The following is a 24,236-nucleotide window of genomic DNA, read 5'->3' as shown; positions in this document are numbered from 1 at the left end:
TTCCTACAGGTGAAACATTTCCCACCCTGCTTTCTGTGTGAAGCCTAATTAGTTTGGAAGAGTCATCATCTTCAAAAAACCATTTTAAATTCAATGCTGGAAGGTAAAGTTTGTGGTTTACTTTTCCATTGTGCTTGCAACAGCAGAACCAACACAACTGGATATAATCTAAGGTCACATCCCTCATTCAGGACAAAAATGAAGTTATATCAGAATTCAAGAAAAACGTGATGATCAGGAGGTTTTTCCAGATTTCCCACTAGCTTAACTTCTTGATGAGTCTTTGCTTGCTGTCTTATTTTCTCATACATGTGGAAAAAAAAAAAAAAGCAGATTGATGGCAAAAACAGTCAATTGCATTATATCATATCAAAGAGAATCATAGAATTTTTCAGGTGAGCCAGACAGTGTGAGCAAACAGACAAAATAATGCTAAAGATACAGTAAAATATAAATGATACAGTAAAATGATAAATATAAACCATGTCTATATTTTAGGATCTTATTAAGAGAAGAGATGATCTGAACTACTCTTTTAAAAACTGATTTGTTAATTAACTCATTCAGAGTTACAGCAGAAAGTGGCAGATTCTCATGCACAACAGGGACTATGTTCACCCATGGGGCACCTATTCTATAATACGCTTGTCTGTCTTCCCCCAAAAGATCTAGTCATTGATCACTCTTAGAGACAGGATACAGGATCATATAGAGGTTTTCCATTTCTGATGTCCCCATCATCTTTGCATTACCCTTTTCACAATTCATCTTCTGTCCTCACATCCCACCATCAAGCCCCTTGGATGACTGCTTTTAATGGGAGTGCTGAAAACTCTGGCATCCATGGCAGTACCAAGGATAATAAGAAGTGCTGGGATCTGGGAATGTACACTCAGTAATGTACATTTTGTTTGTTTGTTTTTGTGTTGTTTTTGTTTTGTTTTGTTTTGATTTGATTTGATTTGATTTGATTTGATTTGATTTGTTTAATCTTAAGGTCCCTGCTGTGGTTTAACCAGGCAAATTAGTAATTATCCCAAGGAGTCCCTGGCTCGGACATGGCCTGTTCCCAGCACACAGCATACCCATGGCCACTGTAGTTTGGAGGTTAGGAAAGTTCAATAATCACAGACATGGCCAGACTGCATCTCCAGCTTCAGGGACAGAGAATGGACTTGGGCACTGTTTAGTTTACTGATATAGATGTAGCCAATGACTTTAAAACAAAACAAAACAAAAAAAAAAAAAAAAAAGAAAAAACAAACCTCCATGTTTTCTTGATTAACCTTTCCTTGAAATACTGCAGAGGGAAGCTCCCTTCCTAAAAATCTTAGATTAGGCTCTTGCTTTCCTGGGTGTTTTCCCTCTATTCGTTTGTTATTTTCTCTGAGAGTTTATTTGTTCTCCCAGTTATGCTAGCCTATCTGCCTGTTTGTGCAAGTAAAACTGTCCTTTCCCATTTCCTCTGTCTCTGTTATTTCCTCTCCCATCATCTTCTTATGCTGTGACATTTGCGGAAGCTGCTTTCCTTTCTCATCTCAGCTCTGCAGGCTGAAGGCAGGCTCTGCCCGGTGTTCAATGTTGAATGCTCTCCTGTGCAAGGACTGGCCCATGCTGTAGACATGTGCTGGAGGTAAGCTATCACAAACAGGGTGATAAATTGGCAAAGCATTGAAAAGCAATTCTTTGTAGATATGGAGGGCTGGCAGGCCCATCTGGGTTATGCTGACTTTCTCCACAGCATTGGCCACAGGATTTTAGCTGTATCTTGGAGATCAGTTCCAACTTAAAAAGCTGAGTTGTTTCTGACAGTTAGAAAATATGTTAGACTTAAAAGGCAGTCAGCATTCAGCCAGGAGGGAACAAGGCTGGGTACTGACTTCTGCTGTTACGATTTGGGCTTTACTTTTTTCACCCTAAGCCTCTGTAAGGCAAGAAGCCTCTGCCCTGGCCTGCATGGTTTGCTTACACAGCAAAGTATCCCCTATGCACCAGAATCAGGATGGTGCAAAGTATTCCCCTAGGGCACCAAGAGCATGCTGTCAGGGTGGGATGCCCAAATACAAGTGCTTTGAATCCCTTCCCACGGGGGAACAAGAGTATAATCTCCAGGTCTCTTTGTCTTACCATTGACTGGTAAGACTAAGAGGATCATCTAGGTAAGAGGATTCAAGGTGACATCAGGTGCAATGTACCCCTCTCATTTTGCTCAGAGGAGGAGTGCCACAGGACAGACTGCTTCTCTCTGGAGGAAGACCAAAACTTCCCAGAATTAGTCTTGATGCTGACAACTGGAATTGGAATAGGATTTCAGACACACGCACTTCCATATTTTGTGTTTCCCATTAGCTGACCATAGATGGTTTTCTGGTCAGAGCACTCAGCATGCATTGCTGAAGGGGTGGAGGAGTATAACTGTGGCCTTCGGATCACATGCTGCAGGGCAGGAACCTGAATTCCTTGTAGGTGTGTGCATCTTTTTCTTGGATCTAGCACCAAACAACTCTACTAACTGTGGAATTCAATTCAGGGAGCTAAAAGCCGCTGAAGTAAAGAAGCAACACAAATATGAATGAAATTGCTGTCCTGAGACTTCCATCCCACTGCCTAGGCCAGGTCAAGAAACCAACAGGAAAGACTATGGATATTTACAATACAACACAATCAAATAATAACACCAAGATATTCTGGAAGACAAGAAGACCATTGTGTGCATGTCTGCATGTGTATGCACATATGGCAAGTAGATGCACATACCCACACAACCCATTGCAGAAGGCATGAGGTGCTAGAATGCTGCAAAGTCTGGTGGCAGGGAGAAGTGACATTTTGGTGTGCTTTCTAGTTAATAAATCAAAAATGTTTCTCAAACACCCAGTGTAAGATAAGAGACATTATATATACACAGCTGTATGTTTCATCCACTGAAAAGCTGTTTCTAGCAGAAAGGCAGAGGACAGCATGGTGTACAAGAGCTCCATACATGTATATAATTTTTTTACATTTTGAATGTTTTGTTGTTGTTGTTTGATTGATTTTTGTTTTGTTTTGTTTTATGTGGCAGATTTTTTTTATTTTTTTTTTTAACAGTGAATTAATTTTACTGAATAACATACAAAACTGGAGAAGTTAAGAAGTTTCTTTTTGTTTTGATAACTATTCTGGGACCAATCTCTCTAAAATATTAAGATTTCCTATGAAGTACTGCCAGTTATTGCATAGATTTCACTTAGGTTTCGCATCCAATGAATGAAGAGTTTGATACAGAAAGTGTCTGTGCCAGGAATTACAGTACTGTTGTCACAGGAGCTGGTGTTGAGAATCTCCAAGACTGAGCTGACATTTGAAGAAATCTCTGTGTTGATACAAGATGAAGTAGTGAGGATCACAAGCTACAATGCTCTCCCTGGAAGGAGAAAGTGGGACACTCCCAGAACTTGCCTTCTGCTTATCTGGAGCCTTGACCCCAGCCTGCACCATTTGATCTGCATGCCTGCAACCCCTGGAAATTTATCTGTTCCAGCAGGAATTTGCCTGTGCCTCATGCACCCATCTTATAGTCCACTTACAAACTGGATTATGGGACTAACACTTCAACACTCACAAGTGGAAAACCTGAGAGCAGGTCATGGTCTCCATCACAGGCGAGGTGTAACAGAGTCAAGTGGGAGGTCAAGCAGAACTAGCTAGATGAGGCACAGCATATTTCATGACTCTTCCCAGTCGTAGACAAGCTGAGTGTTGTTAGTGTAAAAGGAAGCATGTTTAGTAGTTTAATAATCAATAATTCGTCGTTTTACCTTCCTTCTATACTTCCCAAATTTACTCTTTACAGTACAATTTTAGACAAACAATTAAATACAATTTGATATTAATTTATCTTCTTTTAGTGCCCTGATGGCTGGATAGTATAGGTATTTTTCTGGCACTGACGGCCAGTTTTTTCTACCTAAGTTTAAAGAAGCAATCACAGTGTTTCTTTGGCAGAGATGACATAGGCATACACTGTATGTATATGTTATACCACAAATTACAGAAATGTCCTTTTGTATAAGATCAAAATGGGGTTTGAATCATTTTGGGTTTTGAATCTTGTTAGTATTCTCTTAAGAAAAGTTGCTGTGTTTACAAGAACCTGTGGCTCCCTGGAGTATGTTTCCTCTGGTATACAGATTCAGATCTAGCATTATCATTTATAGGCTTCATTATCTAGATACTTCATACCATCTGAACTACCAGTTTGCTCATTATTTAATATACTTACCCTTCCATTTTCACGTTCTCCAGTGAAACGTTGCATAGGTTCACTTTAAGAAAGACGTTCCTTAGTCCTGTAATTGCTTATCTGAATTGATTTGTTTAGATCATACATTAGAATCAAAAACAGAACAAAGGAGAAGAAATTAGGATATGGATCTGACTCCTGAACTGGGCAACAAGGAGCTCAAAATCTGATAACTTCCTTCAAAAGATAATATGGAGGATCTCTCCTAGCCAAGTGCACCATAACTCGTGCATTAAATTTAATCTCATTTAATCTCATCACAGTTGGAGCACCTGTAGAAATTCTCTAGTACAAAACAGCTTGTTATTGATTAAACTGGAGCAAAATGAAGTGTTATTCTACCAAAGAAAACAGACACCTCATATATTGCTGGGGCTAGGTTCACAAGAAGAATTTCAGCATTGAAACACATGCAACTGTAGTCATGCCGTGCTGTGCTGGGGCCTCCAACATCCAGGCTGGACACTGAGGCACTGATGACAGCATGGGAGAATCAGATAAATAACAAAGACAGGAAGGATGGGCAACATCCAGCCAGAATGTGGGACTGCCCCTGTTAAGCAGAAGGATCTGCTTAAAACTTCATAGGAATCTCAGCTGAACCTGTGAATAGTTGTTAACTCAAAGCATTTACATCCATAAACACCACTGAAATTAGGAGTTAATCATAAATCCTTGTGCATCTGATCTGTAAGAACTAAGGTCCTCACCACTGTGTGGATATTAATGGAGAAGCCAAGGATTTCTGAGGCCACCAGCTGCCCTTGCAATGTCCCAGGATATTTACACCCCCTCAGAGGAAAGGCACAGCAGATGGCACTGCCTGAGCTGGCAGAGAGCACTGGGGAAGGAGCTGTCTCCATCCTCACAGAGGTCTGCAGACACCCTCCAGTACCCAGTCAAGGTACTTAATCTGCCAATGAGGGTGCAGGAAGACCTCTGGGTCAGATGAGGATTTACTACCCAGAGGTCAGAAAACTTTTCAAAGTCATCACCCAAGCCCACCAGCATTCAGACCCCGTGTTCAAATTCCTACAGCGTGCTGCAGCCTAAAAGACTGCTGTGGCTAGGGAGACTGGGTGGCACAAACTTCTCAAAAAGTAGTGGCAAGCTGCAGAAAAGAAAGAAAGGGACAAACTCTAAAATTATAATAGAATTCTATGAGAGGAGACTTGTCTTTCTTCTAAGAGGAAATATGAGCTAGATGACTTGTGTGTGTGTGTGTGTCCAGTACATTATATTCTGGTTCACAATTATTTCCCCTCCCTGTTCTGCCATACTGGGATACCAGTAATTTTCCACATCTACTGGATGTCAGCCGTAAGTCAGTGCTTAGAATACATTTATTTTTCAAAACTCTTTTGTTGTATCTGAATGTATTGATTCTTCCCACTGCACAACTACCAAGGATGCCATTATTCTAAGCCCAAGCTGATGATTTTCTCTTGGTTATGATTCATAAGCTGCTAGGCTTTTTATAGAGCTCAGTGTTTCTTAAGGCTTGTGCCGGTGCAGTTGTCTCTTTGAGTTTACTCTTTTGGCTAGCTGGCAGCCAGAAACAGCCATTTTTTTCAAGAAGTCAGGAGGAGTTTTCGCGAACAACTTCTCTAACAACTTCTCGAGCAGTTATCTACTGTAGAGAAGAGAGGAGTGGGCAGAGGCAGGAGGTTGTGATCACCACGGAACAGCAGTTGGTTTAGTCTAGTGACACATGGCTTTCTAAATGAGAGGGCTCTGAATAAAATACAAATATCAAAGCCATGTGTCTGCTTGTGGGTGCCACATTCTTTAGGATCACAGTGGCCGTCTTTATGCACGAATGTCGCAGAAACTGCTCGGTTTCATCCCGCGTGAATGATGTGGCAAAATTGTGAAATATGGGGTGGAAAAGCGCCCTCAAAACAGTCAAAGAAACCGCCAGAGCGCTGGAAAGCAGCTATAGGGAAGCCAGTGCTGTCACTTTAAAATGGCGATGGGCCCCGGCGCCTTTGAAATCATTTATCACAGAAGCCGTAACATCTGCCACCATCTTGGATTCATTCGAGAAGTGCGTCTCAGTAGCCATTTTAAAAATGTTTGTTTTCAATTCAAAACACTTAATTAAGTGCAGGCCAGGGTAGAATATATGCCTTGAGCTGCTTTCCTTCACCCTGGTTCAGAACATGGCTTTTTCACAACTATGTGCTTTGAATTGAAAGCTTTCTTTTCTTTCTTTCCTCCTTCTTCTTCTTTATTTTTTTTTTCCCCACTGCAGGGCCTGCTCTTTCTCAAGACTAAGCTGAATGTAAGGCTGGCGAATTCAAGGAGCTTCTTTGATAGGAGCCTGAGTGTCCTGGGGCCAGAGGGGGCAGCCGAGCCTCTCCAGGCCATGGCGCCTGGGCTGCTCTGGCCCACAGGCCACAGCCGAAGAGCTGGGCTAGGCCCTGCATGTATTAACCCAGCATCCCGTTTCGTAAACAAGAGGCTTTCAGATGATTTGTGGTTGTGGAAGGAATTAACAGCCTTGTCACTAGTCCCTGGAGAGGCTACCAGAAAGGTAGTTGTGTCCCTCTTGTCCTTCATAAGCTATTTGCATCTTTTTTTTTCCAGTCTTTCTAGGAGGCGCTTTAGAGGGACAGCGTGAAGACAGCGCTTGTCTGTTTACATCGCCTTTGGTTCAGCCGCCTTTTATCACCATCACTGACACGTTGCAAACAAGCCTGGGGAAAAGACAAGCAAGCGCTCAGGAATGAACAGCTCCAGACCGGCTGGGGATGGGCCGGACCCAGGGTTCTGGCACTATCTCCTCAACAGACAGGAAGAAAAACCAGCTGCTGATATGAGGATGATTTAGAAGCTAAGGTAGTGTATGTAGATCTTGGTCCACTCCCCTGAAGCATGGGGGAGCATAAGAGGTTTTTGTTTGCTTGCCTGTTTGTTGTTTGTTTTGTTTGTTTGTTTGTTTTGTTGGGAAAAAGAGAAAATTGGCTGGGGACCTCTGAATTCAGTTCCTCTTTGTAAATCTGAACCTGCATTTCCAGATGTCGCAAATTCTCCATCTGAACGCACAAGTCACAGCAGTTCCCTCACCAACCAGAGCGTTCAGATGCTTTGATGGTTACATATGCACTATCACACAGCACGCATATGTACATTGTGTCCACCATCACCTTCCCCAAATTCAAGTGAGTAAGGGGGAGTAGGTGTGTACTCCGGGATGCTTAGCAGATACCTGCCCCACATACCTTGTACACTGTAGTTCTCATGCTGGAGAAAATCAGGTAAACACATCAGCGAGGAGCTGCAGCATGTTTTAACCACTGATTTTCAGGCTGAGATGATTTCTGAGTGATGGGGGGACTGGGACTTTGTAATGTGTCATGGTGAGCAAGTATGTGCAGCTTACATTAATGAAAACCAGAAATAGATGATCTCAGATTTCAATGACTCTGTGCTTTTAAACATGACATCTTTATTTCAAAACACAATGTGTACAACGCAGTTTTTGTTTCCTGAAGGTGCCTGGAAAAATGTGAATTCAGAGCTAAGCAAAGAAAAGAGACCCCTCATACATCTGCAGTAAAATGAAGACGCAATGAAGTTTTGAAGAAGTTATGCTACAAGTTTCTGCACAGAACACTTATTTATATACCAACAGATATGTTGGTCCACTAATGATGAAATATATTCACAATTCTGGCAGTGTTTTGATTAAACTGAAAGAAGGAAATAAATTAGAGTACTCTATTACTAATGACAGGGTCACTGCAAAAGACACCTTTAGTCTCTGATCACAGTACTGTACAGAGGAGATGGGATGCATCTGTGGTGAAAGTAGAAGTGTCTGCTTAGTGTGTGTGCTCTTGGCATGTGTTTGGGAATAGGCTGCAATTCTGATGTGGGAAAAATGAAAACAGAAAAAGAGGGATACCTGCTGCTACTTGAGCTAGTGCTTCCTAAAAACAAAACCAAAGCATGCTTTTAATTTTTTTTTACTACACCCATCTTTTTGAAGTGTCTTGTGACTGCGTGAGGGGGATGTTGCTCTAGATTTCAAGGAGGAGGGTATTTGCTTTCTTTTTCCTTACAAATCTGTTTTTTTACGGGCTTTCTTCTTTGGGCACGCATTCCAGTGTTACAGATGCACGCTGAAATTACAGGGGTGAGAAGGCAGCCAGGAATGAGTAACATGCAGCCATACACACAAAACAGAAAACATCCTCTTTGACTAGGTGATAATTAGAAAGGCTGCTGTATTGCCGTGTACACAAACAAAGCATGTCCCCATTGGGAATGTATTTTGCTTCCTCTGATGTGAAAAGAGTAATTTATTTATTTATTTGTTTGTTTGTTTATTGTGGAGGACAGACTTTTTAACTGCTCACTGACCTATTTTTAAACAAAACTTCTGCCTGCACCAACAGCTGCTTCCAGCTAGAGGCATATGACCACTGTCCAAATGGGTCTTGCTGGGATGTTGGAGGGCCGAACTAGTGTCTGATTAGAAATGGTTGATAACTTATCAGTGCTCCGTGTTACTTGACTAAAGCCAATTAAACATTGCTTGGAAATGAGCTGCTATCTTCTCATCTTCAGCAGAAACAGACATACTGATAACCCCATAGCCACAGCTGGTGACTGACAAACTAAGTCAACCTATAAACCACTGACTTTTTCTCCCATTGGAAGGATCATCTTCCCCTAACACATTTCTATTGTGTGAATCCAGAATGCAAGGTTTTGGCTCTGTATCTGACCAAATCTTTGCTTTTTCTTTCCACAGACTGACCATAACTCCATCAGTGTAGAATGATCTACCCAGAAAAGACATATGTCACAACAAAGACAGTAAAAGAATATTTTGAGAGCAATTGCGGTTACACAGTTAACAGATATGAATATGAAACTTTTGGATTAAACACATGGCAGGCTGAAACAGTTTGTTGTTGGATGCCTTGCAACAACAAATATGACACATCCATGTGTTTTTATACGGGAAAGGAAGGAATACACTCTGAAAAGCAAGAAGGAAGGAAGGAAGGAAGGAAGGAAGGAAGGAAGGAAGGAAGGAAGGAAGGAAGGAAGGAAGGAAGGAAGGAAGGAAGGAAGGAAGGAAGGAAGTGCAGGGAAGGGAAGGGAAGGGAAGTGCAGGGAAGGGAAGTGCAGGGAAGTGCAGGGAAGGGAAGTGCAGGGAAGGGAAGTGCAGGGAAGTGCAGGGAAGTGCAGGGAAGGGAAGTGCAGGGAAGTGCAGGGAAGTGCAGGGAAGTGCAGGGAAGGGAAGTGCAGGGAAGGGAAGTGCAGGGAAGGGAAGGGAAGTGCAGGAAAGGGAAGGGAAGGGAAGTGCAGGGAAGGGAAGGGAAGGGAAGTGCAGGGAAGGGAAGTGCAGGGAAGTGCAGGGAAGGGAAGTGCAGGGAAGGGAAGTGCAGGGAAGTGCAGGGAAGTGCAGGGAAGTGCAGGGAAGTGCAGGGAAGGGAAGTGCAGGGAAGGGAAGTGCAGGGAAGGGAAGTGCAGGGAAGGGAAGGGAAGGGAAGGGAAGGGAAGGGAAGGGAAGGGAAGGGAAGGGAAGGGAAGGGAAGGGAAGGGAAGGGAAGGGAAGGGAAGGGAAGGGAAGGGAAGGGAAGGGAAGGGAAGGGAAGGGAAGGGAAGGGAAGGGAAGGGAAGGGAAGGGAAGGGAAGGGAAGGGAAGGGAAGGGAAGGGGAAAAGATATATTTGGTGTCTTAAGACAGCAAATTAAGTGAATAAGAGCTATAATCAAACTCAGAGCCAACTCCTCTTGCCAGGACACTGCACGGTAAGGCTGATGGAATTGCCCCTCTCCAGCTGACCCTAGTTACTGTTCAGGTCTAAATGGTGGCAAAAATACCACAGCAACACTTAATGTGCCAGGGAAATTATATATAAATTAGGCTAAAAAACATGTTAAATAGTTGCCTTTCTTGCTGGTGGATAATTACTTCCAGTTCTGTGTTATATCCAGGAGAAGGGAGCTATGCGAGTTCAAAGTGTTGCTCATTAGGTGATACAAAGGTTAATTTAGTGGGGACAATATAAGGTCAAAGCTGAACCTCAGTTTATATTTTACGTTTTATGTTTTTAGTTTTCCTTGCTAAACATTCTACCTTGCATTTTACAGAGAAAAGGACAGAGCCTCGTAGAAGTCAACATGTCTTTTTAAGGTTGCTGTTACTTGCAGAGGGAAGAAGAGGCCAGATAACATTTGTCTGAAAACACATCAGTTTCAGTATTTGGATATGATTTTGTATTCAACTAAACCAAAACAAAACAGATTATTTTATGAAAAGGTTCAACAGAATTTAAATGCAAATTTTATAAGAGCACAAAATGCTTTCTACCTTCCATATAGAATGGTAGCAGTAAGCTAACATTGATTCATTTACATGTATTCATAACATGTAATTTGCATTTTCCACCAAAAGTTCTAGATTATATACACACAACTCTCAGAAAGGGGCTTTTAAACTATTTATGTAAGATTCACAAAACATGCTTATGCACATGCACAGCTTAAGAACTAAAAATTCCTGCACACAAATTCCCAAATGACTAAAACAGTATTCTGTAAAGCTCTAAATTACATTACATTTTAACTACATTGCACATGAAAACACTCAGATAGGAATTCAGTTGGCCTCTTGCAAGGTTTAACAAGAAGAGACGCAGTAGTCATCGGTATAATACAGATTCTGTATCTTTTAATGCAAATATATGCTGCAGAATTTAGAATTTCTGCAGTGGGCCACATCCAGCCATGATCAGGTCATGATTCTTCAACAAAACTTTTAATAATCTACCTGAGTGTTATTATTTAGCAGAACTTGTCAGTGCAAGGCTGCCTGCAGTGCTGCCAAACTCAGTTCCTACTCCAGTTCCAGGCTGTTTTCAGATTTGTACCATCCTTGGTTGGCACGCAGCTATGCTGGAGAGGAGGGTGGGTTTTTCCATAAATCAACGGGAACAAAGGAAATAAAGCAGACGGCTTCATCTTAATTACCACACACAATATAATAATGATATTTTTCATTTTAAAGGTGTGTAACAAATTCTTGGCTAAAACACTTGTGTGAAATAGAACTCCTCCCAAAATAATGCACCGTAGTAGCAATTTTAAGTCATAAAATTCCAAGGTCTTGCTAAAGTTTAAAAAAAAAATGTAGGGGCAAAGCGGTGTCAGTGGGCTGAAATTCCTTTGACAGATGTAAAGGTCTTGATGACAGTTATTTTCCAGGTCTGCAGCTCAGCAATCATGCCTCTGAACGGTTTCCCACGTGAAGTGTTTGAAGAAGCGGTCGACGTGTGACTGATCTCCAAGGCCCACCGCCTGGTCTTCTTTAAGGATGAGGCAGAGGCAGAAGGAAAGGTGATGCTGATAAGGGAATCTGAACCAAATGTTGTCACATTCTAGAGATGATTAGATGCCCTTGCCGTGACTTATTACACAACCTGAGACTGGAAAGAGAAAACCTGGGATGAAATGTAGCCGCAAGGGGGGGAAGACGCTTTTTCAGCAAAGAGCAAAAGCCAAGAGAGAAACTGTTATCGATGCCTAAGAGCGGGTTGGGTGTCAGAGCGCTCTCTGTGCTGTGGGATGTATGGGAGGCAGCAGTAAATCATCCCCCTGACTCAGACCTACCGTGATCTAAATTTATATCTGCACAAGTTGCTGATAATGTAAAAAAGCTTTGCTTTAATAAAGGACAGGACAATACATTTAAAATGCAATTTTGGTAGGTATGGGTTGTTTCAAATTTTGCTTTTTCCTTGTGTACATTAACAAATGAAGCTTTGAAGCCAAATACATATAATAGAATGAATAGACTTAAATTTGAAATCCTCTCTAAACTTCAAGTAATTGTTTCTGTATTTGCTTATAAGCAAAACTATTGCTTCCTATATTTCAGATGTGTAATACACAACTTAAAGAAAGTGCAGCGTTGCTCTTAAATCTGCATTTTCTTTTAAAAAGACAGTTACCTGTAACCATATGTCTAATCTTGAGATTAGATACATTTTCTATATGCTTTGACATCTATAATGAAATATTTAGCTTAACAGAAAAGGCAAAGGACTTTGGGATTCTGGAGGAGCTGTTTGGTCAGAACACTAGTTCATTTGAGAGTATTTTCATATCTGTAAAACACCCTTCTTAAAGCTATCAGAAAAAAAAAAAATCCTCTGTTGTGGAAAATACTGATTTGTCACATTAAGCACAGACTCCAGAGTACAGTTTATACATGACGTGTTGTACACAACCATTGCTGCATGGCTTAATTTTCCGTACAAATGCAGAAGTTACATTAAGTTACATTTCTCAAGACTCTTCCATTTAGTCTCTCATTTTTCTCACTGATTTCAGGACAGGCAGCATCTCCTCTTACATCCACCTCCCTGCAGATCCTAGGAGAGGACAGAGCAGAACCTCTTATTGTGTTACTTATTGTGTAGCTTTGAATAAGTATGAGTCAATTCTGTTTTGGAAAAGTAGTGTCGTTCTTAATATTAGTCATGGTTTACACAATAATTAAAGTGTCCGCAAGTTTTTCAAAAACAGTTTTATTAAGTGTGAAGACCTTGAAACAAAGATTTCAGAATTTAATGAGTTATAATTGTGTTTATTGAAGTATGTATAGTTTGTAAATGTGCATTGTTCTATCTGTTGATACAGTGGCTCAGTGTGCAAGTGCAAGGGAAGTTTGCACACAAAACATGCAACTTGTCCTAGTGCAAGGGAAAAGTTGTCAATCTTCTTCTTAAACAAGTGCCACACTTCTCTCCAGCCTCAACGTCTATCACACATAGCCTAGATTTGTTCAGCTTCTGAATGCCCAAGGGCTAGAAACAGTTCTCCAGCTTAATATTTAATCGTTGAACTCCTCACTGGGGATGATAGCTAAGATGCCGTACAGAATGACTGATCACTAATGCTAGCTGGTGGTGACACCCTAGCTGTCAAAGGGGCCCTATCAAGCCTTTCAGAATCTTAAAGAAGGATGTGGTTTAAACCTGATTTTATGTCAGATACCCACTGCAACCCTGGGCAAGTCACTCCACCTGCTTTAGTTTCTCGTGTTCAAGACAGGTCTGGTACAACACACATTTGCAAATATGTGGTGAGACATCTGGCTGCTGCTGAAGTTAGAGAGAAATCTGAGGAGCAGCCTGGGGCCAGGCAGACCTCACTAGTGACCCCAGTCCACCAGAGGCAGCCTAGGCATCTTTTTGCCCTTCTCTGAGGTGGCTGAATAGAAAATTGAAAGTCTGGCCTTTTATCAGGCCTGTGAATGACTGATAGATCCCAGAGTGGTTGTAATGAACAGAAGATCCATAGTCTGGGAAAAATCAGTGTGGGCTCTACCTGCTGCTTCATTTTTATAGCTCTAGAGGAACCTTGATGAGACTGAGGTTTTACCACAATGTAAATTGTTGGTTTGGGTGTCCCAAGAATGCATGTCTCGAGGCAGCCAGGTGGTTAACACTGCTCTGCAAACAGCTGAGGCAAGTGCTGTGCGGAGCTGAGATGATTGGGATCAGCAGGAATTTGGGTCTGGAGCGTGCCTGTGACAGAGAGGATCTCTGGCTCAAAGTTTCCCAACCCTCTGCCTCAGGATCATGACTCACTGTGTCAAGGAAGAGGTCGTAAGACAGAAAAGGGCAATAAAGGGACAAGGAGGGAAAAAAAAAAATCCAAATCCTTTCCCCTTGGTTTCTATCTCTGTCAGTATTTTATCTCAGGACTTTAAGACAAGTACCTTTTATAAGTCCTTCCTCAAGCCTGAGGAATTTTAAAAACTGTCCACATACTATCTCTGTACCTTCCTTTGCTCTCATATTGCCTTCCTCACAAGGGTTTGCCCTCACCTTGCTCCAGGCGAGTTTGTAGCACAGGCACTGAAGATGAAGACAGATGCCTTCAGCACCCCCTCACTTCACCCCTGTGCTGCCCTTCACCAGGCTCTCAACCCTACATGACCTCGTCCCTTTGCTGGCAGCCTTGTGGGAGTCTGAGCAGCTCATCCCTGACTTTAAGGCCAAAAGAAGTCAGTGGCAAAGTGAGGGAAACCTTAGGGCACTGCCTTTTATTTTATTTCTGTCCCACAAATAAGCAGAAAGCTTTACAATACAGTGTGGCAGCACAGATACTTAGTTTGTAAACTCCTGCCCCATGTTGGTGCAGTGCCTGCCCATCAGGAGGTCCAGCCCATAATAATAACCATACCGAAACCCATATGAACATTGTAAAACATGCTTGCGTGCAGAGCGAGTATACTGGGGCTGTAGAAAATGTTACACTGCTTCAAGAGATGAGTTAGACAGCATCTGTAGCTCCTTGTAGGATGAGCAGAGTGGAGCTCCTGCCCAGACATCAGGAAGGTCTGCCTGAAGCCTGAGTTCAGCCAGCGGCAGCCAAGAAGGACACAGCAACACATGACAACAGGACACTGCAAAAGCATGCTTTATAAATACACACAACAAATACTTTTTACCCTCTACTTCACCACTGCCAGCCCTTCTTGGCATATTGCTTCTCTTTTAAATCAAGGCTTCAGCTTTTCTTTTGCAGGAAAGATGAGTTCAGCATTATTTTTCCCAAACATGCTATCCAGCTGTCTTTTTGTTATCCTTACACAGTCTTATTTCCACAGTCACTGCATTTATACAGTCATAGGACACCCTGAGTTAGAAAGGACTCAAGAGGACCATCAACCCGAACTGGAGGTGATGCCTTACTGAAGGAGATATCACCCCCATTTTACAGGTGTGTGTGTGAGGCACAGAGTACACTGAGTGACACAACCATGCAAAGAGTTTTCCTCAGTTTCACCATCTCTCTTCAATCTGCTAGAAAGGTCTTCCTAAAAGGAAGCGGGAACTAAACTTCTAAACTAAACTTCTAAACTTCAGAAGCAGTGGGTTCAGTGGCTTAGGGGGGAAAAGAGATAAGAGGAGAAGAGAAATTGTGGCATAGACAATGCTGATTGCTTGCCAGTTTTGCTGTGTGTTAGCTTTTATTTAGAGGAAACTACTGAGCTGTCAGCCCAGGCTGTCAGGAACTGAAGGAAAAACATGAATGATTATATACAGGGGGGACAAAAAATCAACCAACCAAACAAACAAACAAAAAAAATTAACTCTGTAAATCACTGATGGAATCATCCCACTCTGCATCCTTTATCTTATACCATAAACTGATGCAACACTTATTTCCCCATACATATCCCTTCAGCAGAGGCCATGGGCAGGGGAAGAGGGAACTTGCTCTCCTCTCTTTGTTTCCTGCAGCATTCCTCTCTTCCTTTCTTCCCTGCCCAGTCTGTGCAACAAGACTGTGCCCTTGCCTTACTAAATGATTAGACCCTGCTCTGCCCTTTCAGCTGCCGGTTCAGCCTTCACTTTTGGGGCACACGCTGTGCTGCAGCCTGGTTATAAACAGCTAGTTACAGACTTGTGGAGGAGAGTATTTTAGCTGCTGGGCATGCACGGTGAGAGTGTCAGCAGCTCCTCTGACTGCTGCTGAAAGATGAATCTGAGCTGGTTGGCCCCAGTACATCAGATGCCAAGACTGCAGGGAGGAGCTGGGAGAGATGAAAGAAGATCAAAAGTGGGAGGGAGGACTTGCTGTTTCTGTGGAAACCAGGACGTTAGTCAAACTCAGGTTTTTGCATCGCTGACCCCAAGGTGACCTGCTGACCTCTCCTCCCAGGCTGGCTCCAGCACAGCTGTTTCTCCTGAAGGAAAGGAGCCAGGCTCACCTCCTGCTCCCTGCCTGCGTGTCCAGGCAGACTCCCTCCTGCCAGCGTAAAGACAATTAAAAGAGCATCACGAACATGATTCAGGCCACCTAATACTGAAGAGGTCAATGGGATAGGTACCCCAGAAAACCCCAGTGTGACAATGCCATTGCAGCAAGTAAATAACTGCACATGTGCTGCTCTTTCAAGTTTGCTGACTGCATAGATAAGAATCTTTGGATGTTGTTTGTTTCCTACACACGTGTACAAAATTCTGAAATGAAGATCTGAAGCAACCCATGAGGTTATGAAGCCATATTCCAAAAGATGTTCACTAATCATTTTCCTATTCAAAAGGCCCTGATAATAATAAAAATAAAAATAAATAAATAAAAAGCGTTGACAGCATGCAGCATGAAGTTTAAACCAGCATGGAACAGCAAAGAAGCAGAAGCTTTATGGCTAGCTCCCGACAGGAGGAATTTATTTGAGAGGAAGAAGCAATATTTAAAAATCAGTAAAGAAATAATCCAGTGCACAGCCAGGACAAAGCAAGTACAATTATGTGTGCTCACATTAGGAAGAAGCAGCGGTTCCATTGCTAAACTCCTTCCTCAGGCAAGAGATCAAAGGAAATTACACCCATAAGAAGAATTTCTACAATGCCTCACTAATTAAATCGCAGTTGGTTCGTATAATATTGAAATCAAAAAACATGTAAACAAACCTTGAGACAAGATTGAATATTTTCCATGCAGACATGGGCCTGAACAAACTCTATCTTGTGCTGTGCCTGAATTTTGGAGAAGTTTGAATCCAGAGATGGGTCCAATTTTTGTGCTCCAGATACATCTCCACTTACTACTAATGAAAGTCAAGTCCTCAGCACAGAAAGCACAGAGGCTGGAAGTAACACTCAAAACACAACCAATGACAGATGGAAAAAATGTAAAACAAGTCTAACCTCTCTGATTTTCAAAACTAAAAAGGAGACTGACTGGTGTCCTATATATAAGAGGCAAGTAAGTGTAAGACATTCAGCAAATTTTATGTTCCTGTAGGTAAGGGCGGGAATGAGCATTACAAATAACAAAACTAATATCAGTATTTTCCGAAATGACTGAGGCTAGTGGCAATGCAGCTGCAGAGAACAGCAGCATCCTTCTTTCACCCTCCTTCCTGAGTGAATTTACCTCCCAAAAAGTGGATGAGTGCTGCAAGGTATGTGGTGCTGGGCTGGTCAGAAAGCAACAATAAAATAGCTAGTGCTTACCACAGCTTTTTACAGCAACACTGATGAAAGCCGGTGTGACTGCTTGACTCTGAGGGAGCTGGATCACAAAAATGAGCCCTGACTCTGTGACACCTACAAATCTCTCCTGTCTGAGAGGCAGAGACTGTGGTTTGAATGGGTTATCCCTGCAGCTGCATGTGCTCACCCAAATCAGAAAATGATACCTAAAAACAGGCAGCTGGCTATAGCTTGGCTCTTTTCCATTGCAAATCTGCAGTTGGAACTTGCATCATCTCTGCTGTCCATTAACTGTTTCTTCTCATTGATTTAGGAATTGTCTGTAATGCCTCCATCCATCAAAGGCACCTTAGGGAACACTGGGAGTGATTCCCCTCTTCTGTGTCAGAGATCTTACTTCTCTCAAATTATCTGCTCTGTGTGTGCCAGTGCTGCTCTGGCTATGCCTGATGCAGTAAATGCAGTGAGGCCAGGGAAGGGGCCTGAGTGCAGCCCCACATCTGCCTCTATCATCTGGCTGTCAGCAGGTTCCCAGGAGCAGCGCCGGTGGCTGCCTCCTGGCCTGCTCCCGGGCATTGCTCAGGCACAGTTTGCAAGTGCCAAGAACCATTTTGTCACACCAGGGGTAGCCCCCTCACCTCCCAGCCCTCCCGCTCCGTGTGCCAGAGGACCATCCCACCTCATCCCCTCTGCCCTGTTCCCCCAGTTCCCTGCCTGCTAACCCGGTTCTGCACACGCACACACACACACACACACACTGCGTGTTACCACATCCCACTGCTGTTCCTGTTTTTCTCTTTGAATCATAACCCTGGAGCCCTGCACCTCCAGAGCGCCAAGTTTCTCTCAGAAAGGAGATTTACAAAATGAAATTTGCTTTCTCAAGAGCTCATCTGCTTAGTCCCCACCTGCATTCCTAATCCCACTGGTGACATCAGGGGTAATGGGCAGACATTTGGATTTTGAGTAAAAGGCAGAAGTGATTGATCTCATATTCACTTTCCACATCCACTCCCATCTGCTCCCAAAAGAGAAAAATAAAGGAGGTTTTTAGAAAAGACAATAAGCCAGAAAACTCGCACCCCGAGGAATATGATGGAATGGCAGTATTCCTGCAGTGAACACTTCTGAGTTTCCCGTAACGACAAACCGTATCCACAGTTCAAGTACCCTTTGGAAGTATTAACTGTGAGCTGGAACAAGCAGCCAAATGTTCAGCAAGGATGTGGCCTCCTGCCAAGGGCAGCGTGGGGGATTCACAGGGGCGATGCTTTCTCCTTCCCCAGGCAGAGCGCCAGGAGAGCACAGCTCCCTCCCAGGGAGCCGGAGTGGCTGCAGAGCTGGCCCAGCTTCACAGGCAGCCCCAAAAAAATCCTCCTGTCCATTAAGTTTCCCCCCAAAAGACATTCCTTTCCCAGCTCACCTGTGCCAAGTGCTTCCCTCTTGGGGCAGCTCAAAACCCCGCTACCTACCACAGACGTTTGCAGATGGCTCTTCTACAGACAGCCACTTCTAAGGGGCTTAACCTGTGCAGACTTCTGCTTTGCTGCAAAAGGGCATCACTCATAATTACACTTTTGCAAAGTCCTTGCACACACTCACACACAAATTGGTACATACGGGGAGGGAGGAGACCAGCTGTAGCCTGAGGATAGGTATATTCAGCACCAGCTTAATGCATATCTCTACTGCATCCCTATTTATCCTATTTATGAATAAATCTTTGCAGAAAAAATGTCTCGGGAGGAGAAGCCACAGGGCTGTTATAGCTTTAACAGACCCCGAGTACTTATCTCAAGCTGAGAGAGTGATTTCATGGCAATAATTTGTTTAAAGTGTTGCTGATTGCTTCCTATTTCTTCCTAGCAAATGACTTTTACACCTTTCTACTGTTGCTTTTATATGAGCTGCTATGGCAATTACTCTGCAGGAGGCTGTGTAAACATCGTACAGACCCTTTTATCTGACTACTAAGGGCCTTAGAAGACACTCCAGAGACCTGATAAAAATGTTTTCATTCGTTTTTCCCCTTCCTTGGAAAAAAAAATATTGTTAGTATGTTTCTTTCAGAGTTTTCTCTGTTCTTACAGAGCACATTCAAGTGTACTTCCAACAGAGCCTGTCTGATCCCTGTAAATAGCCTGTTTGAAGGGAACTTCGAGAAAGTACAAAATGAAATTATTGAGAGCTTCTGTATGCAAGGAACAGCCCCTTCTCAGCTAAAAGAAGAATTTCAATGATAAAATAATTTCAAACCAAATTGAATCTTTCAGAAGAACCAGGGGTGATCACACAGTGATTAGGGCTATTGGAAGGGACCTATTTCTGATTCATCTTTTTATTCTCAAGGTATGAGAAATATCTATTCCTCCTACCCCTGTTAGGAACAGGTTGATGCAACAATGTTTGGAGCACAACCAAAGCTTTTTTGGTGTATGACTGAGTCTCCAGCCCAAGGATTTGAGTTCAACTTGTGAAAGTTTTCTGCTTTAGCCCAGCTTCAAAGTGTCTGCATTCTCCTTTCTTGTGTCTCTCAGAGATCGAAGCCCTGCCAGATCACCCATGAAGCCCAAACTTTATCACACATCATCTCTGTCAGATTAACCAGAGCACACACCATGGAGTCTATGCTGGTTTTGTGCTTTTCTACCAGTCCTATTCTGGCTCTAAGAGGACTTAAAATAGCAGAACCGTCACAAACTTTGAACAGCACAGGAAGACAATACAAGCTCTGGCATAAATCCTGCTGGTACAAAGTTGGGTTGTCAGTGTATTTTAGCAAATTTAGGCTGATGATATGAATTCGTTCTTGAGCAGTGTTTTGTGTCATGTGAACACAGTGGGGCTTTTGGTTTGGTTTTGCGTGTGGTTTGTTTTTGTTTTTGTTTTCTATGGAGTTCACTCTACTTGATCAAATCATGATGTTATTCAATGAAGAAAGACACTCTGAGAGTAGAAACAGAATGGTAATTAAACCTTATAGAATGATTAACTCATTGATAAATTATTGTAGTTAGGATTGTGATGCAGGTTCCTTTTTAATCCTTGATTTACAGGGGTTTGAGGAATTTGGTAATTTAACTATAACTTAAATTAAAAGAATGATTAAACTTTCACATATTCACCAGCAGATTATCTTCCTTTCCAAAATTTAATGCAACATAGTCTAGTATAAGTAGCATGATATTTAATTCCCCAGTATTCTGAATGAATAAGACATTTCAAATATCTTATGGATGAAAGCACCAAAATTCAAAAAAGGAATTTGTAAGACTTCTACCTGTAGGCAAAATGGGGAAAACATTCTTTAGTGATGCTATCATAGATTCTTTATCATAATTTTCCATTTTGTGTATAATTTGTATAATTATCCCATTTCATGAGCTCTGAATTAATATTTACTTTGGGTCAAGGTCAATTTGAAAGTAATCACATCAGTTTACTTCTGAAAGCTGCCATGTCCAATAACCCTGTCCCAGGGATAAAAGCAGATATACCATGTCATGATACATCCATTTGTTTTCTTCAATTTTGATATGTTCACACAAAGTTTTCTGAACTGTAGATTGTGTTAGTCTTCTGGAACTTTTACTGTCATGCCAGCCCCTCTGCTGTTTACCCACCCCTACTGAAACACCATTAATGATGCACAATGACAACCCTTTATAGGAACCTGCCATGATATATTATGTGCATTTGGCTATGGTTTTTCTTTTTTTCTTTCCTTTTTTTTTTTTTCCCTCCAATATTTAAAATGTGTTATCAGTATTAGCAGAGAACAGGACTCCAGCAGGTACTGAATCCAATTCATACTCAATAAAGGCAATAAAGGATGTTAGGAGTACCTCTAATGGCACAGAGTTCTCTCCTCGTTTCTACTTACACTTCTGGGCAGTGACGTAGCACCCTGGGTTTAAGAGTAGAGCAGGTACTCATCAATAAACTCTGCTGCATCTGTTGAAAGAAGTGCTGTGTGCAGCATGATGTCAAACAGAGTGAGCATGAGCTTGTTAAGAAGTTATGAAAGGAGCTTCCTTGTTCCTTGGGCTGAAAGCCTGTTTCTGGCTCCAGGTGGTAAAAACATTAAAGAAGAATGGTTGTGAATTATTCTCACTGCTTATTTCACACAAGCACAAACTGGTCTGGTACAAGAACTGTCTGTCAAGTAAGTGAAATGAGATAAGCAGGACTAACACAGCATTATGCACTTAGCATAACAGTTTGCTCCTGTAACTTTATCTAGATGGCTACATAAATTGCTCTTAAGTACTCCAAGTGTTGTTACGTGCATTTTCTTTACAAACAGGCTTGGTAACATTGTTCTTCCCAGCCTTTGCACACCCACATACATGCTCCTTCAGCCCTTAGAAAGAGACAACTGTAACTGTAGGAAACAAAATCTGAAAAGATAATTCACAATAGAACTATCTAGCTGTAGTAGAAGTCTTCTGAGTATGTGCCTACAGAATAAGGTACGGATACATGAAAATGCAATGCAATACTGCCCTCTGCTAAAGGAACCTTCATTTGCCCAGCATAAGTTGGGTAGTGGAAAATCCTGCTTCAAGTCCCAGCATTTGTGTAAGAATACTGCTTAGACCAAACAAAGAGGAAACAGTTGTACAGTATCTGATGTTCATCTGCAAGCCAACACAGAGCTAACAAATTCATCACCATTCCTTAACATTGTTAAACCAAATCCTAAAGCCTCACTTGGTGTGAGTGGTGGCACAATTCCACCACAAAAGCTTGTTTCAGATAATAATAATAAAAAAAACACTCTACACACTGTCAGTGTCTAGTCAAAGCCACTCCCCAAGTGCAATCGCCTTCAAACTATTTTAAACAACTGAGACTATTTCTGATTTAAGTGGAAAATTTCTCATGTTCCCAGCTAGCTTTAGGAATTTAACTGTCATTTAGATGGGGTTTATCATTCCTAGAAAGAGACCTGACCTTACCCACACCAGGTGCCCCTCAGCCTCTCCATCCTTTCAAGGGGCTTTATAGAGAAGAAGATCCCCATGAGTGCTTGCCTGCACACAGATATGGAGCCCTGCAGGATGCTGAAGACACAGAGGGAGGTTGGCAGGTGGGTCAAGCAGACAGGTGGCTCTCTGGACCAGCAGGAGGAGCACCCTGGATGGAGCTGGATCCCCATTCCCACAAAGGTGGTCATCTGCTCATGGGACCTCCCACCCCTGCACCCACCCTTCCTCAGCTGCCATCCACCTTGCTGAAGCATTGTCTGAAACACTGCTGGTTTCAGCCAAGGTTAACAGAGTTGGCTGGGAGCAGCTGAAGAGAAGGCATTTAATCTGTCCTGCCATCCTCAAGAGAAGGGAAGTCCCTTCCAGCCTAAGAGTGGCCACAGGGAATTCTCATGGGACTTGGGTTCCTAAATCACCTCCATGAAACTTCATCCCAGATCTGAAGCATCCTGTATAGCCCCTCAGTACAATGTGAGGAGACTTAGTTTTCTTTGTTGGTGGTGGTTTGACTTTAGTTCCTTGCTGAAACAAACATTTAACCAATTCGCCTCTAAAAGCATTTGAATTTATTAACTTATTATTGAATTTATTAATATATTAATTTATAATGTTTGTTCCTAAAATGGCCTGTTGCAAGAAACACTTAATATTCCACGTTCCTTTTGTATCTGCTAACATATAACCTTCATGCCTATAATTCTATTCTTTAAATTTCTTTCTCGCTTTCATTTGTCCAGTATTGCTGAGATAGCAATGGCTGTAACCCATGATTTGAAAAATACATTATGAAGTGTAGAAGGCAGCCAGTAAAGCCTACCACATTGCTCCATGCATCCTTCTAGTTCATTCTCCTCTTCCATTTGAAAATAAGAAGCTGTTGTTCTTTTCTTGATAGATTATTTTGTTAGGTCTGCTCAATTGATGCTGTGATTACATATAGTCTATCTGCAAACTTTTTCCACTGAAACTTCAGGGACTATATGGTCTCTAAATCAGCCATTCCAGGAGATACTTGTCTTATTTTCAATTTCTACAACAGAGCTACAAACCTTAAAATATAAAAGGCAATAATAAAGTATTTTCTTGTTTCCTGTTGTATTCAATGTGAGAAATTTCTATTTCACTTTCTATTAGGATCCTTTTCAAATTATTTACTGACTCCACTGTTAGACATCACTTTCAGTTTAATAACAGAAACTTGCCTTGCCATATTTCTGTGTTTACTCACATTCTCTTGTCCCATTTTTCTCAGGGATGTAAAAATCTTCAATCTTCTGTCTAAATCTTGAACTATTAAGAATATCTGAAGTCATCACATGCTTTTAAACCGGACCACAGGCAAATGAAAGGTACCTGTTGCATAGAATGACCAAATTAGTGGCATTTTGGGGGATAATGATATTTCATTTTGCTTTTGGAAGAGAAAATACATCAGTGTTCAATCTGTATATCAATTAAAATGACAGCACGATCCTTACCTGCATGTAAATGAAGAAACTCCCTAATTTTATATTCAGTATTGTTCCTCTACAACTTGGCAGTATGTCTGGCAGCAGACAACATAATACCCATTGTTCTTAAACCTCTTCAAAATATGAATGAAATCCAGTAGAAAATTAGAAACCAGTCTGACTTCACCCATCATTGGTGGTTTCATGTAACCAAGCAGTCAAAAGTATGAATCCCAGTCCTGAAAGAAATACCGGTTACAAGTATACTACCTCCAGGCAATTCCACTCCTAGTAAAATACAAAGCTGTCCCGATTGCAATGATTGGGAAGGTCACAGTGAGTAAATTATAGAGAACAGGTGAAGAAACTAACTCTTAACTTAAGGAGATGAGGTGAGAATAAAGAAACACAGAGCAAGTGAAGATTTCTCTGCTACAAGTAGAAACTATGCAGGTGTGTTACTTTGTTATTTCATTGGAAAGAAGGGGCAGAGGGTGAGCTAGGAGAGTTCAGAATTGTATGTTAATAGT

At 42.0% G+C, this 24,236-nt stretch overlaps 2 long non-coding RNA genes across 5 annotated transcripts; one reads left to right on the top strand and one right to left on the bottom strand.

The window, feature by feature from the left end:
- Positions 1-1,477: 1,477 nt before the first annotated feature.
- LOC137854287 (uncharacterized) lies at positions 1,478-12,903 on the top strand. 2 transcript variants are annotated; one of them, XR_011095068.1, is made up of 3 exons: positions 1,478-1,633; positions 6,875-7,126; positions 11,512-12,903. It is a non-coding gene; the product is annotated as an uncharacterized lncRNA (long non-coding RNA). The 2 variants fall into 2 exon arrangements; XR_011095067.1 differs by lacking the exon at positions 11,512-12,903 and adding an exon at positions 7,783-8,259.
- On the bottom strand, positions 11,595-24,007 carry LOC137854288 (uncharacterized). Of its 3 annotated transcripts, XR_011095070.1 has the most exons (4): positions 23,734-24,007; positions 23,484-23,608; positions 21,148-21,218; positions 19,802-20,544 (listed from the first exon to the last, which is right to left on the bottom strand). It is a non-coding gene; the product is annotated as an uncharacterized lncRNA (long non-coding RNA). The 3 variants fall into 3 exon arrangements; XR_011095071.1 differs by lacking the exons at positions 19,802-20,544; positions 21,148-21,218 and adding an exon at positions 11,595-11,732; XR_011095069.1 differs by lacking the exons at positions 19,802-20,544; positions 21,148-21,218 and adding an exon at positions 22,870-23,304.
- Positions 24,008-24,236: the final 229 nt, after the last annotated feature.

Source organism: Anas acuta, chromosome 3, assembly GCF_963932015.1.
Source record: "Anas acuta chromosome 3, bAnaAcu1.1, whole genome shotgun sequence".
In the NCBI taxonomy this organism is placed as follows: Eukaryota; Metazoa; Chordata; class Aves; order Anseriformes; family Anatidae; genus Anas; species Anas acuta.
Note: the sequence above shows the minus strand (reverse complement) of the source record. Positions and strands in the feature narration are given on the sequence as shown.